Raw genomic sequence first — 16,086 nt, 5'->3', positions numbered from 1 at the left:
CATCTTCGCCCTGGGCACTAGAGGACCTTGTCCTGGCACTAGGGGTAATTGGCACCACACGGTGATTAGGATGTGCCCAGACACACCTAGCACACCCATGCCAACTGGTCAGATTTACACACACTGTGTAATACCTCCGCTGCCATTGTGTACTACATGTGACAGTGGCAGTAAAAGGGTTAAAATATTCCGCTATCCACTAAATGTATCACTTTGTTATTATCTGCCTTCTTTTCATATCTATAACAGGAGCGATGTGTCCGGAGATCCATCACACTCCTTCCAGCTCATCTACTAGACACGCCCACATCCCCGCCTCTTATTCACACCTCCTAGCCCCACCCAGCCACACAGCCCCGCTGCCAATCACCTCCGCTCAGGCGCCGCCCTTCTTTGTTGTTCCGGCCAATGGCAAGCGGCGGAGCGTCCCTGGCAGCCGGGTGACAGTGTCACAATGTAACAAGCTGGCTGGGAAGCGTTCTAGTGTAACCGGCTGCCGCTGGGAGATGGCCGGACTCCCCTCTCCGGGGACTGCAGGTAATCAGCGCCGCAGCCCGGGCTCAGTCCTCCGGGAGAGCTGGGAGGAGGAGGAGGAGGATGAGGGGGGAGATGCCGCAATCCGGAGCCGCTGTGCTGCAGGGAGTCCCCGTGTAGTGTGTATGGAGGACACCGCGGTGATCACCGGACTCCTCCATCCATACTGCATGGGGGAGGGCTGGGGTCCTATTACTGGGGGGGCATTGTACATTATTATATAGGGGAGATCAGATCCCACACACACTATACATCACTTCTCATCATCATTACTATTATTTATTATGATTATCAGCAGCCTATTATTTATTATCATCATTAGTATTTTGGTATTTATTATTATTGATTATTATGATCATAATTACTATTCTATTATTGTCGTCATTTATTATGATCATTAGTATTCTATTATTTTATTATTGTCATCATCATTATTATTCTATGATTTATTATTATGATTGCCTTTAGTATTTTATTATTTATTATTGTGATTATCAATAGTCTTTTATTTATTATGATCATTAGTTTTTTATTATTATTGTCATCATCATTATTATTATGCTATGTATTATTATGATCATCATTTAATATTTTATGATTATCATTAGTCTATTATTTATTATGATCATCATTAGTATTTTGTTAGGATCATAATAGCAATAAAGTAAATAACAGAATATTAATTATGATCATATTAAATAATAGACTAATGATCGCAATAATAAAATAATAATGATGATGGCAATAATAATAAATAATACCAATGGTCATAATAAATAAAAGACTATTGATAATCACAATAAATAAAAAATACTAAAGTTAATCATAATAATAAATGATGACAATAATAAAATAGTACTTATGATCATAATATCAATAATAAATAATAGAATACTAATGATAATATCAATAATAATAAATCATCAGTATTCTGTTATTTATTATTATTGATATTATGATCATCATTACTATTCTATTATTTTTCTTATTATTATTTCATCATTATTATTCTGTGATTTATTATTACGATCATCTTTAGTATTCTGATTATTATTAGTAGTAGTATCATCATTAGTATTCTGTTTATTATTATAATTATCATCCTTATAGTATATTCATTTTTGTTATTATAATCATGATCATCATTGTTGTTCTTTTTATTATAGTTGTAAAATCATCATTGTTATTATCAATATTAGTAGTAGTATGTTATTATTATCATTGCTGTTATCACTTGTCTTGATCTACAGTTTTTATTTATCTCCTATACTGTGTGTCCAGAAAACCAATGAGCCGCCCATACACCATGCTGGTATATAATGGCGCCATGTATGTATATTTGTGTCTTTTTCTACTAAGTTCACAGTGACGCAGCTGTGTGCAGATCAGAACCGCCAGACGCCATCTGTTGAACGCAAGCGCCGTACATATGCCACAAGGCTGCTGGTTGCGTGAGACCGCGCATGCTTAGAAGAGATCTTGGTTGTAGTATTATGTGATATGTTACATTCCACTACAACATTGTTCACATTTAAACATGAAGATTTTTTGGGTGATTTTTGAGCTTTTTCTTTTGTGTGTTTTTTGTTAGTTCCTAGGAGGGGGGGGGGATTAGTTGAAGTGGATCTAAACACAAGAACGAAAGTTGATAGTATTGCAGCTACAGATCTTTAGACGTGTTGGCTGCATTAGTTTTCTCTTTTCACACTTTCTTCAACTTAAATTTTCTTCTGGTGATCCTGTCATTAACACGCTTCCTGTCGTTTTGTAGTCCCAGGAGATAGCAGAGAACAATGCTAACTGATAACTTCCTGTGTTCTCTGCCTCTGGACCGTTATTAGCTCACAAGTTTTCTGGCTGGATGAGCTGATATATACACATTATCTCACAAAAGTGAGTACACCCCTCACATTTTTGTACATATTTTATTCTATCTTTTCATGTGATAACACTGAAGAAATGACACTTTGCTACAATGTATAGTAGTGAGTGTACAGCTTGTATAACAGTGTCAATTTGCTGTCCCCTCAAAATAACTCAACACACAGCCATTAATGTCTAAACTGATGGCAACAAAAGTGAGTACACCCCTAAGTGAAAATGTCCAAATTGGGCCCAAAGTGTCAATATTTTGTGTGTGGCCACCATTATTTTCCAGCACTGCCTTAACCCTCTTGGGCATGGAGTTCACCAGAGCTTCACAGGTTGCCACTGGAGTCCTCTTCCACTCCTCCATGATGACATCACAGAGCTGGTAGATGTTAGAGACCTTGCGCTCCTCCACCTTCCGTTTGAGGATGTCCCACAGATGCTCAATAGGGTTTAGGTCTGGAGACATGCTTGGCCAGTCCATCACCTTTACCCTCAGCTTCTTTAGCAAGGCAGTGGTTGTCTTGGAGGTGTGTTTGGATCATTATGTTGGAATACTGCCCTGCGGCCCAGTCTCAGAAGGGAGGGGATCATGCTCTGCTTCGGCATGTCACATTACATGTTGGCATTCATGGTTCCCTCAATGAACTGTAGCTCCCCAGTGCTGGAAGGCATCATGCAGCCCCAGACCATGACACTCCCACCACTATGCTTGACTGCAGGCAAAAAACACTTGTCTTTGTACTCCTCATCTGGTTGCCGCCACACACGCTTCACACCATCTGAACCAAATATGTTTATCTTGGTCTCATCAGACCACAGGACATGGTTCCAGTAATCCATGTCCTTAGTCTGCTTGTCTTCAGCAAACTGTTTGTGGCCTTTCTTGTGCATCATCTTTAGAAGAAACTTCCTTCTGGGATGACAGCCATGCAGACCAATTTGATGCAGTGTGCGGCGTATGGTCTGAGCACTGACAGGCTGAACCTCCACCCCTTCAACCTCTGCAGCAATGTTGGCAGCACTCATATGTCTATTTTCCAAAGACAACCTCTGGATATGACGTTGAGCATGTGCAAACAACTTCTTTGGTCTTGGCCACTATGCTGCAACTCAGTTTCAGGGTCTTGGCAATCTTCTTATTGCCTAGACAATCGTTATGTCTTTTTTTCAGATCCTCAGAGAGTTCTTTGCCATGAGATGCCATGTTGAACTTCCAGTGACCAGTATGTAAGAGTGAGAGCGATAACACCAAATTTAACACACCTGCTCCCCATTCACACCTGAGACCTTGTAACACTAATGAGTCACATGACAGCAGGGAGGGAAAATGGCTAATTGGGCCCAATTTGGACATTTTCACTTAGGGGTGTACTCACTTTTGTTGCCAGCGGTTTAGACATGAATGGCTGTGTGTTGTGTTATTTTGAGGGGACAGCAAATTTACACTGTTATACAAGCTGTACACTCACTACTTTACATTGTAGCAAAGTGTAATTTCTTCAGTGTTGTCACATGAAAAGATATAATAAAATATTTACAAAAATGTGAGGGGTGTACTCACTTTTGTGAGATACTGTGTGTGTGTGTGTGTGTATGTATGTGTATATATATATATATATATATATATATATATATATATATATATATATATATATATATATATATATATATATATATAGCACTTGTTGATCAGAAATATTAAAACACTTTCAGTGGGATATTAAACTGATGTATATATGTATCTGCATCTTCAGGGGCAAAAAATTGTGCAACTCTGCCAAAAAGAACCTCATGTAGTTTTCAGGCTTCATCAACACAACACTCCGGTGTAAATAGGCACCAATGAATAAAATGGAAACCTTGATGTTGAGTGGTGTGGGAAATTACTGCGCTAAACCCAAAATGTGAAAAAGCTGCTAACACTCAAAGTCCAAACAGAATATAAATTATAGTGTAGCGCTAAGCAAAATAAATTATTTTTTATATAATATATTTTAGGGCTGTTACTGAATAAAATTTTCGTGTTCGATTTTTTTTTTTTTTTTTTTTTTTTTTAATCGACTAATTTCGATTAATTATAACGCACATACAGATCCAACTACTTTTAGCTGATTTAGCACTGTTGTTATGGCAACGGCCAAAGCCGGACATAGCGGGGCATGGCTAGGACGTCACAAGTCATAATCTCAGCCTCCCCATGCCCATGATCGCAGCCTCACCGTGCCCATAATCGCAGCCTCACCGTGCCCATAATCGCAGCCTTACTGCACATATAATCGCAACCTCACAGTTCCCATAATGCAGTCTCACCGTGCCCACAATCGCAGCCTCACCATGCCCATAATGCAGTCTCACCGTGCCCATAATGCAGTCTCACCGTGCCCATAATCGCAGCCTCACAGTGCCCATAATCGCAGCCTCACCGTGCCCATAATCGCAGCCTCACCGTGCCCATAATCGCAGCCTCACTGTGTCCATAATCGCAGCCTCGCCGTTCCCATAATCGCAGCCTCATCATGCCCATAATCGCAGCCTCGCCGTGCCCATAATCGCACCCTTACCATGCCCATAATCACAGCCTCGCCGTGCCCATAATCGCAGCCTCCCCGTGCCCATAATGCAGTCTCACCTTGCTCTGATGGGCATTGATAGGCGGTACGGATTGGCAGCACTGATGGGCACTGAAAGGTAGCACTGTTGGGGCTGCACTGATGATCTGTGCCCTGATTATCTGCAGATCTCCCCTGTGAGGAAATGCCGCTGATCAGCTCTTACCTCATACGCTGTCAGTGTGAGGAAAAGAATGCCGATAACCAGCATTTTCCTTGTTTACATGTGATCAGCTGTGATTGGACACAGCTGATCACATGGGGAAAGAGCCGGCTCTTTACCGAGATCAGTGATGCCACGCTGTCCCACCCCCATGGGCGCGCAAGCGCAGCGAGAGGGGGATGATGTCATATGATGTCGTCCCAGAATGGCGGCAGGAGGTGGTTAAAAGTCGTGCAAAAATTGTCACCCAAAAAAGGAGCAGGTGCTTCTTTTGGGCAACAAACATACATAGGGCAGGCCGATCAAGTGAATAGGCTGCCCTATGCGACACGCAGAATCGCATGAGAATCATGCTTTGAAAATTTCAAGTGGGAATGCTTGTTCCCTGACAAATTCCAGCATCAACGCAACGATGTGTATGCAGGGATTTCTCCCGTTGTTCTGTTGTATTTTGACAAGGAGGAATGCACAGATCAGTGCTGATCAAGTGCCGGATTTCCAGCATGACTGTTTGACAGAAGCCGGTTGTTGGTCCACCTTTTATTGAAGAGACAGCAGTACACATTAACCGAAAATCACCTGGTTCCTGCTGAGCTGGTCACATTTCGGTACATGTGTACAGGGCTTTAATGCAACGCACAATCCTAGCTAGCATTATATATATTTCTTCAGATTTCTCCAGAGCCTCTCCCATCCTCTGGAACTCACTACCTCAACCTGTCCAGCTAACCCCTACTCTTGCTACCTTCAGGCGATCCCTGAAAACTCATCTCTTCAGGAAAGCCTATCACACCTCCAACTAATCTCCTACCACTTCCATCAGCTCATTCCCCACAGTTACAACTGTTTGTACCACCTGCCCCACCCTATTAGATTGTAAGCTCTTCTGAGCAGGGCCCTCTTAATCCTCTTGTATTTTATTGTATTATAACTGTATTGTCTCCCTTTTATATTGTAAAGAGCTGCGTAAACTGTTGACGCTATAAAAATCCGGTATAATAATAATATATTAATAGATAAAACCTCTTTGTTTAGTATAGGATGTGTAATTTGTTTTGTAGCCCATCTGTCAGTTCATCAAATGGTGGCTTTACGCAGAGCGATTTTTAAATCGCTTTATTGTTCACAAAAAATTACGATTGGAAGATTGTTTGATGTACCATATATTTAGGCTAGGCTCACATCTATGCATTTCGCAGTGCATTTTCAGTTTTGCAGAAATGCACTACAGTCCATTTAACACGATTTCCTACGGGTCACATTCACATCTGTGCATTTTCAACTGGTGCGTGCGTTTGGAAAGGGTCAGGGGCTTTTTTGCCTGCAGCAGGTTGCATTTTTGGTTCCATAGACGTCAATAAAATTGCAGCAGAAATGCATAAAAAACAAAGTGCCTGCATTTCTGATGTGTTTACGCTGCATATTTGCTGGTTTCCCCCGGCATGACAAGAGACACCTCCCAAAAAATACCTAAAAAAAGCATTAGAAATGCATCAAAAATGCAAAACACGCCAGAAAACGGCATCAACCACAACCTGCATAGGTGTAAGCCCAGCTTTGATGTAGAGACGCACCAAGATATTGGTGGCCGAAAATGGTGTTATCTGCATTTTGATAAGCGAAAAAGGTGCTGTAAATGCACATGATTGTGCCGCGATTTTTCTGTGCTAATGGTGTGTTTTTCATAGGTCATGTGACTGAAATACGCAACACGGGTGCGTTATTGATGCGTTCTTGTTGCGTTTTCAAGGCATTTGAACGGGGAGATGCTTTTTTGGTGACCAAAGTTTGGCAAGCAGGATTTTTTAACACCACGGAAGTGCAACGGACCAGTGTGAAGACATACATGGAATTTAAAGGGATACATTTTCCTTGAGTATTTCTTGTGCTAAAGGTGCCAATAATGGCCGACAATAAATTCATATTCATTTAAATTCATGATATTAAGTCAAATAGAATACAAATATATATAATAATAATTAAAAAAATAAAATAAATAAATAATAAAAAAAAATATATATATATATATATATATATATATATATATAAATATATATATATATATATATATATATATATATATACATTTTTTTAAATTATTATATATATTTGTATTCTATTTGACTTAATATCTTGAATTTGACTTAAAAAATAAAATAAATAAATAAAAAAAAAAATATATAATTTTTTTTTTAATTATTATATATATATTTGTATTCTATTTGACTTAATATCTCTATATATATATATATATATATATATATATATATATATATATATATATATATATATATATATATATATATATATATATATATATATATATATATATATATATATATATATATATATATTATATAATCTTAATATAAACTTTGGGTTTTTAGCCAGGTACATCCTGAATTTTCGGTACCAAAATTTCCATTTTGATGCACCTCTAGTTTAATGATCATTTTTCTGTATTTGTAATTTCTGTCTGGACCGATCTGAATGATCTTGGTGAAATCAATCAGTTTTTCTCAAAATCAATTGATTTTATTATCTAATTCTATGAAACATTCAATCAGATCACTACGGGTATGGTCATCATAAATGTGCAAAAGCCGATAATCGGGCAGTCTGCTGGCATCCATAAACCTGTGCATGCCGGCAGTTAGCGATCGCCTCTGTATGTATAGGTTTGCAGAATGATGGATTGCTAATCGATTAACGCATTTGAAAGTCAATTAAACAGCGGCTGGATATGTGCTCATCCCAGAACGGTGCCTTCTACCGTAAATCAGATTACTGAGTGTGCGCAAATTCATTCTCTCAACAAATCAGGGTTTGTAGAACTGCAGATCTGTCCGAAAATTGGGGCTTGATCTGTGTATATCTGGTGACATCTGTCAGTTTGATTGACACTTCCTTATCTGCAGCGGCCGTGCCAGATTTTAAATTTCGACAATCGCAAATGTGTTTTTTTTTTGGGAGGTAAAACGTGGACGATGCAGCTGGTATTGTGAGAGCTGCGGCTGGGTAGCTCGGTGTGTGTATTACGGGCAGACTGCTTTTCTGTCACATTGCCGCTGTATTGTAGGATTTTCATTCAGTCAGCATCCAGTGTTAATCCATTGCAGCTGTGACACAGGATCTGGTGTAACGGAATCCTTCAACAGCATAGGAGATGCATTACACATATATGGGGCAGATCGGGTTTCCTGCGAGTCGGCATTTTCTGTCTGATGGCAATTGTGCATCACATTTCCCAGTACGTGTCTCTGGAAATCTGCATTGTGCCTGCTGCGCTGGCAGCGGTGGCAGTGCCATGCAGACCTCCAGGCTCCATATTCTACAACAACAGAAAACGCTGCTTGTAAAATCTTTTCATTGACACTGTTAGGGGTTTATTTAACCACTTCAGCTCCGGAAGGTTTACCCCCCCCCCCTTCATGACCAGGCCATTTTTTGCTATACGGCACTGCGTTACTTTAACTGACAATTGCGCAGTCGTGCAAAACTGTACCTAAATACAATTGATGTCCTATTTTTTTCCCCCAATAGAGCTTTCTTTTGGTGGTATTTGATCACCTCTGCGGTTTTTATTTTTTGCGCTATAAACCAAAAAATGACAATTTTGAAAAAAAAACTAAACAATTTTTTACTTTCTGCTATAAAATATATCCAATAAAAAATGTAAAAAATTGCATTCATCAATTTAGGCCAATATGTATTTTTCTTCTACATGTTTCTGGTAAAAAAAAAAATTCAATACGCATATATTAATTGGTTTGCACAAAAGTTATAGCAATCTACAAACTATGGGATATATTTATGGAATATTTATTTTTACTAGTAATGGCGGTGATCAGCGATTTTTAGCGGGACTGCGACATTGCATCAGAAAAATCGGACACCTAACTGACACTTTTAACACCTTTTGAGGACCACTGACACTAATACAGTGATCAGTGCTAAAAAAAGCACTCTCACTGTACTAATGACACTGACAGAGAAGAGGTTAACATCAGGGGCGATCAAAGGGTTAAATGTGCTCCTGGGGGGTGCTTTCTAACTGTGGGCGGATGCTTTGACTGGGGGGAAGACAGAGATCCATGTTTCTGCTTAGCAAGAACACAAGATCTCCATCTTCCTCTCTCACAGAATGGCGGTCTACCTTGTTTACATAGTTCTGCCTCTCCTGAGACCGATCGTGGGGTGCCGGTGAACATGGGGTCCGCTGGACCCACTGATTGGCTCCAGCTTTGTCCGATCACAGCGGGAGCGGGTCGCTGACGGTACGTCCAGGTACGTGATTTCGCTCAGGAGGCCTGCCCTGCCGCAGTATATTTGTGTAGGGCGGTCCAGATGAAGTTAAAGTATATGTAGGCAGGGAAGGGGTTAACATCAAAGGGTTAAATGTGCTTTCTAACTGGGGGGGGGAGCGCATTGACTGGGGGGGAAGACAGATCCAAAGACGGGAACAAAATATCTCCATCTTCCACTCTCACAGAACGGTGGTCTGCTTTGTTTACGTAGGCAGACTGCCGTTCAGCCTCTCCTGAAAATGATGACGAGGCGCCGGCGAACATTGGGTCTGCCGGACCCGCTGATTGGCTCCCGCTGTGTCCAATCTCTGTGGTAGCCGGCCCCAGACCCAGTGCACGAAATCACGTGCGGGTACATGATTTTGCGCGAGAGGGCCACCCCGCCACCGTATATCTGTGTGGGTGGTCCAGAAGGGATTAAATGAGCTGAGCATATCATGAAAAACACATAAGGGGGTGTCAGATGTTTAGTGAATAGTGTATGCCAAAATGATCCGTCGATGCTGATCTATACATACAGCCGTGGCCAAACATTTTGAGAATGACACAAATATAAATTTTCACAAAGTCTGCTGCCTCAGTATTTATGATGGTAATTTGCATACACTCCAGAATGTTATGAAGAGTGATCAGATGAATTTCAGTTAATTTCAAAGTCCCTCTTTGCCATTAAAATGAACTTACTCCCATAAAAAAAAAACATGTTCACTGCAGTTGTGAAGGAGGATTCAGGGGGCCTAAGAAAGTCCAGCAAGCGTCAGGACCGTCTCCTACAGTTCATTCAGCGGTGGGATCGGGGCACCACCAGTGCAGAACTTGTTCAGGAATGGCAGTATTCAGGTGTGAGGACATCGGCACACACAGTGAGGAGAAGACTTCGAGGATAGCCTGGTGTCCAGAAGGGCAGCAAAGAAACCACTTCTCTCCAGGAAAAACATGAAAACATCAGGGACAGACTGATATTCTGGAAAAGGTACAGGGACTGGACTGTTGAGGACTGGGGTAAAGTCATTTTCTCTGATGAATCCCCTTTCTGATTGTTTGGGGCATCCGGCTACCATCAGTCCTGTGTCATGCCAACAGTAAAGCATCCTGAGATCATTCATGCGTGGGGTTGCTTCTCAGCCAAGGGAGTGGGCTCACTCACAATTTTGCCCAAGAACACAGCCATGAATTAAGAATGGTACAAAAACATCCTCCCAGCCATCCAAGAACAGTTTGGTGATGAACAATGCCTTTTCCAGCATGATGGAGCACCTTGCCATAAGGCAAAAGTGATAACGAAGTGGCTTGGGGGACAAAACATCGAAATTTTGGGTCCATGGCCAGGAAACTCCCCAGACCTTAACCACTTCAATACCAGGCACTTACACCCCCTTCCTGCCCAGGCCAATTTTCAGCGCTGTCGCACTTTGACAATTGCGCGATCAAGCTACACTTTGCCCAAACAAATTTTTTATCATTTTGTTCCCACTAATAAGGCTTTCTTTTGGTGGTATTTGATCACTGCTGGGGTTTTTATTTTTTGCGCAACAAATAAAAAAAGACCGTAAATGTTGGGAAGAAAAAAGTTTTCTTTGTTTCTGTTATAAAATTTTGTAAATAAGTAAGTTTTTTTCTCCTTCGCTGACGGGCACTGATGAGGCTGTACTAACGGGCACTGATGGGTACTGATAGGCGGCACTGATGGGTACTGATAGGCGGCACTGATGGGTACTGATAGGCGGTACTGATGGCCACTGATGGGTGGCACTAATGGACACTGATATATGGCACTGCTGGGCATCACTGATGAGGAGACATCTGGCAGGCATTAGTGGTGGGCACTGGCATATTTTGGGCACACTGTGATATCCCTGGTGGCCAAGGGGGGCATACCTGGTCATCCATGTGTTGTGGGCATCTCTGGTGGCCCTGGTGGCATCCCTGGTGGTCCAGTGTGGGCATCCGCGGGGGGCTGCACTGATAAATAGTGGAGACCCCCTGTCAGGAGAGCCACCGTTTGGCTCTCCACTACTCGTGTCTAGAGGAAAAGCAGATAAAGAGCTCAGTCAGAGGCTCTTTACCGATATCGGGGTGGCCGTGTGTCAGACTGACGCCACACCACCGATGGGCGCTCGTCGGCAGTTATCCTGCTGGACGTTATATGATGCCCAGTCAGGATAACTGAACCACCGCCCAGCTGTCATTTTGCTATAGGCCGGGCGTGAAGTGGTTATTGTGGTCAATTCTCAAGAGGCGGGTGAACAAAAAAGACCCCACAAATTCTGACAAACTCCAAGCGTTGATTATGGAAAAATGGGCTGCCATCAGTCAGGATGTGGCCCAGAAGTTGATTGACAGCATACCAGGGAGAATTGCGGAGGTCTTGAAAAAGAAGGGTCAACACTGCAAATATTGACTCTTTGCATAAACTTAATGTAATTGTCACTAAAAGCCTAATGAAATGCTTGTAGTTATACTTCAGTATATCATAGTAACATCTGACAAAAAGATCCAAAACCACTGAAGCAACAGACTTTGTGAAAATAATATTTGTGTCTTTCTCAAAACTTTTGGCCACGGCTGTAGATAGGCGGCTGAAGTTATGTGAGGATCTCCACTTTGCTGATAGTTGTTCAGTGTGAAGGCTGGCCTGCCGCTAGTTTAGTGTCTGGAGGTTTTCAATGATGGAGGTCCTTGTAAAGTTCCTTGTAGTCGGACAGATTCGGATTGCACTTGTGTTGTGATGATGAAGATGTTTCACCACTTCAGCAGTTCTGAGGAAGCCACTTCAGTGAGTGGTGAAATTCCTTCAACATTACAAGACGTGACTAACTAGCACTCAGCACTTTGCCATCTGTTTTCTACTTAAACCTGGGGCAGTCAATGTACTTTATACAGAAGGCCTCAAGTGTGGCCCCTGACCTCACCAAAGAGAATATCACAGTTATCACAGTTATCAGAGAATATAGTGTTATGCCCCGTACACACGGTCGGACATTGATCGGACATTCCTACAACAAAATCCATTGGATTTTTTCCGACAAATGTTGGCTCAAACTTGTCTTGCGGTCACACAAAGTTGGTCGTAAATTCCGAACGTCAAGAACGCGGTGACGTACAACACCTACGACGAGCCGTGAAAAATGAAGTTCAATAGCCAGTGCTGCTCTTCTGCTTGATTCCGAGCATGCATGGCACTTTGTGCGTCGGAATTGTCTACACACGATCGGAATTTACGCGAACGGATTTTGTTGTCGGAAAATTTTAGATCCAGCTCTCAAACTTTGTGTGTCGGAAATTCCGATGGAAAATGTCCGATGGAGCCGACACATGGTCAGAATTTCCGACAACAAGCTCCGATTGCACATTTTCCGTCAGAAAGTCCGATCGTGTGTACAGGGCATTACAGAAAGCTGTCAGAGACTGAAGACATACAGCAGGAGGTAATCAGAGACTGCAGACATGCTGTAGGAATTGTTGGAGGCTTGGAATATGCTTTTGGAGATGGTCCAAGACTGAAGATGCTTTATCTGAGACTGCTAGAGATCGCAGGAATTATAGTCCCTTTACAAGTCAATGTTTCTGCATTTGTGCTCCCTGTAACACAAAAGTGGTTGTAAACCCTCACATATACCCAGTGAAGTGACTGGTTTCAGGGGATACACAGAGATTAAACAAATCCACATCCTTTTTTCTATTTTCATCTGGTGATCCAGCCAGTAAGTCTGTTTTTTTTCAACAGAACAAGCTCTCTTGCAGGTACAGGACTGTGGCAAACCATTTGACAAACCGCTTATATAAAACCTTTATCCCAAAAGGAACAAAACTGTTTGCTGTAACTGATATAAAGTACTAGCTGGAGTTCAGTTTCAATTTGTTGTTGTATTTAAATCTGCTAGTACATCTAGCACTCCCCCCCCCCCCCCCCCTCCGCGACTTGCAATGCTGCTGTCTAGGGCTGAAACAACTAATCGATTAATCGACAACTAATCGATTATGAAATGAATCGATTATTATTTTCATAATCGATTAATCGGCCAGTAACATAATGGGGTTAACAATAATAAAATTAGCCCTTTATAGTACAAAAAGATCAAATAATCGCTACTGTAAATATTACTTTCACAGTTCTACAAAAAATGAACCCCTTACAGTAGCGGTTATTTGCTTTTTTTGTACTATAAAGGGCTCATTTTAGGTTTTTTAACCCCATGTTACTAAACATCTTAGACCTGGTTCACATCTTTGTGTTTTTTGGTGCTTTTTGCAGAAACACACTACAGTTCATTTAACATGGTTTTCTATGAGACATGTTCACATCTATGCCTTTTTTCAGCCGTATTTGGAAAGGGTCAAGGACTTTTTTTTTTTTTTTTAACGCAAAATGGTGCGTTTTTTGGTTCAATATACTTCAATGGAGAAGCTGCAGAAAAGCATGTAATGCGTTTTTGCAGCAATTTGTATTTTTAATCTGCCCAACAACAAATTGGCCAAAAAACTTCTAATAGTGTATACAGTATATCTCCTCTAATAGTGTGTATACAGTATATCTCTTCTGTCTGTTATTCTCAGAGTGGATTCAATATTTTGCTCCCTAACCATATAGTTGGTTGTTCATATTTACCACTGCATAGAGATATTTAAGAATAAATTGCCTTTTTTTAAAAAAACTTTACATATTAACTAAATTATACACCACACTTTTTTTTTTAAGGTTATTAACCGATTAATCGATTAATCGAAACAATAATCGACCAACTAATCGATTATGAAAATAATCGTTAGTTGCAGCCCTACTGCTGTCCAAAGGTGCCCCCTGTGCTCCTTCATCCAGAGTGGGAGCACTCATACACACTGGACGTTTTTTGGATGTTTTTACAACAACTGCTGTTTTTGGCTTCAGATGTGTTTTTTTTTTTTTTTTTTTTCTACAGTCAATAAACTCTCCAGCATGTTATCCTATGTGTCCATGCCCACATAGGCTGTTGTCAAGTTTTTTTGGCTGTAAACCCCCCCCCCCCCCCCAAAACTTGTGGGTCCTAAGATGCGTTTTTCAGCTGTAAAAACGCTCTAACGTCAAAAAACGCCGATAAATTCTCACCAGCGTTTTTTAATGGTTTTGATCTACTGAAAAAAATTAAATAAATAAAAACGCTGAAAAACGTTGAAAAACTCACTGCAAAGCTACTGGCATTTTTATAATGTTAGTGTAACGTCCAGTGTGCATGAGGCCTTTATATAGGAGTAGGCCTAGGCCTCTTTCACACGGGGCGGAATCCGTGCAAGCGTATCCGCCTGCTCAGCGGGGGATCTCTCCGTTGATCCCCATAAAGCAGGCGGATGACAGGTCCGTGTCTGCTTCGCTATGCTATGACACGGACGCAGCCTGCTGTTCTCTATGGGGCGGTTGGATGGAAACGGACTACGTGACTGTTTCCATCCAATTGTCATTCGATCCGCCAGAAGGATGGCGAATGTATCCCCATCCCTCTGTTTTTAGCGGATCGGATGGCGGCGGGCGGCAGCGGACACATGTCCGCTAACATCCGCCACCCCATAGAGAACAATAAGTGGTCCAGTTGGGTCTGGCTGAAAAACAGACAGGCACACCCGATCAGTCTGCTGGTGTAAAAGGGCTTTACTGGCCAGATCATCAGAAGGAAAAAAAGAGGAGAAAAGCCTAAAAAAAGAAAATTAATGCAGCCACTACATCTAATGATTGGTAAGCTGCAATATAGTATATTTTTGGTTTAAGTCACTATGGGCCACACTAGTGATGTAGGGGCAGATGGGTGGAACCACAATGGTTACGAATAGGTTAGCAAACTTGACTTTTTCGGAGAGCAAAGTTTGGTGACGTGGGTGGTGGGACAAGCACATATTTCATTTTTTGCAAGGATTGTGTTTTTTAAAGGGCATGTCAACCCTGAATCTATTGTTCTGTAGGTTTTGAGGTCTTGCCTCACTGTATACTGTTTTGTTCAGCAAATCTTTTTTTGTGCATCTGTTTTGATGTTTCACACTTGGAAATTCTTCCGATATCAGCTCTTCCTTCTGCAGGCTGACAATGCTAAGCCGACTATTAAATGTAAATTATTTGCACACTAATGCCCCGTACACACGGTCGGACTTTGTTCGGACATTCCGACAACAAAATCCTAGGATTTTTTCCGACGGATGTTGGCTCAAACTTGTCTTGCATACACACGGTCACACAAAGTTGTCGGAAAATCCGATCGTTTTAAACGCGGTGACATAAAACACGTACGTCGGGACTATAAACGGGGCAGTGGCCAATAGCTTTCATCTCTTTATTTATTTTGAGCATGCGTGGCACTTTGTCCGTCGGATTTGTGTACACACGATCGGAATTTCCGACAACGGATTTTGTTGTCGGAAAATTTTATCTCCTGCTCTCCAACTTTGTGTGTCGGAAAATCCGATGGAAAATGTCCGATGGAGCCCACACACGGTCGGAATTTCCGACAACACGCTCCGATCGGACATTTTCCATCGGAAAATCCGACCGTGTGTACGGGGCATAATAATCTTCCTCTGAACAGTGCCTGCTGTACCCCAGAAGCACATGGTCTTATTGTTAATTAAATGTAAAATT

General features: G+C 41.5%; 1 protein-coding gene across 2 annotated transcripts in view; it reads left to right on the top strand.

Annotated features, from left to right (window-relative positions):
* Positions 1–401: 401 nt before the first annotated feature.
* Positions 402–16,086, top strand: part of VASH2 (vasohibin 2) — a 157,135-nt gene continuing 141,450 nt past the window's right edge. For both annotated transcript variants that reach the window (XM_073628397.1, XM_073628398.1), the window contains exon 1: positions 402–537. The gene's annotated coding sequence lies outside the window, so the exon portion shown is untranslated. The remainder of the gene's footprint in view (positions 538–16,086) is intronic.

This window comes from Aquarana catesbeiana, linkage group LG04 (genome assembly GCF_042186555.1).
Source record: "Aquarana catesbeiana isolate 2022-GZ linkage group LG04, ASM4218655v1, whole genome shotgun sequence".
In the NCBI taxonomy this organism is placed as follows: domain Eukaryota; kingdom Metazoa; phylum Chordata; class Amphibia; order Anura; family Ranidae; genus Aquarana; species Aquarana catesbeiana.
Note: the sequence above shows the minus strand (reverse complement) of the source record. Positions and strands in the feature narration are given on the sequence as shown.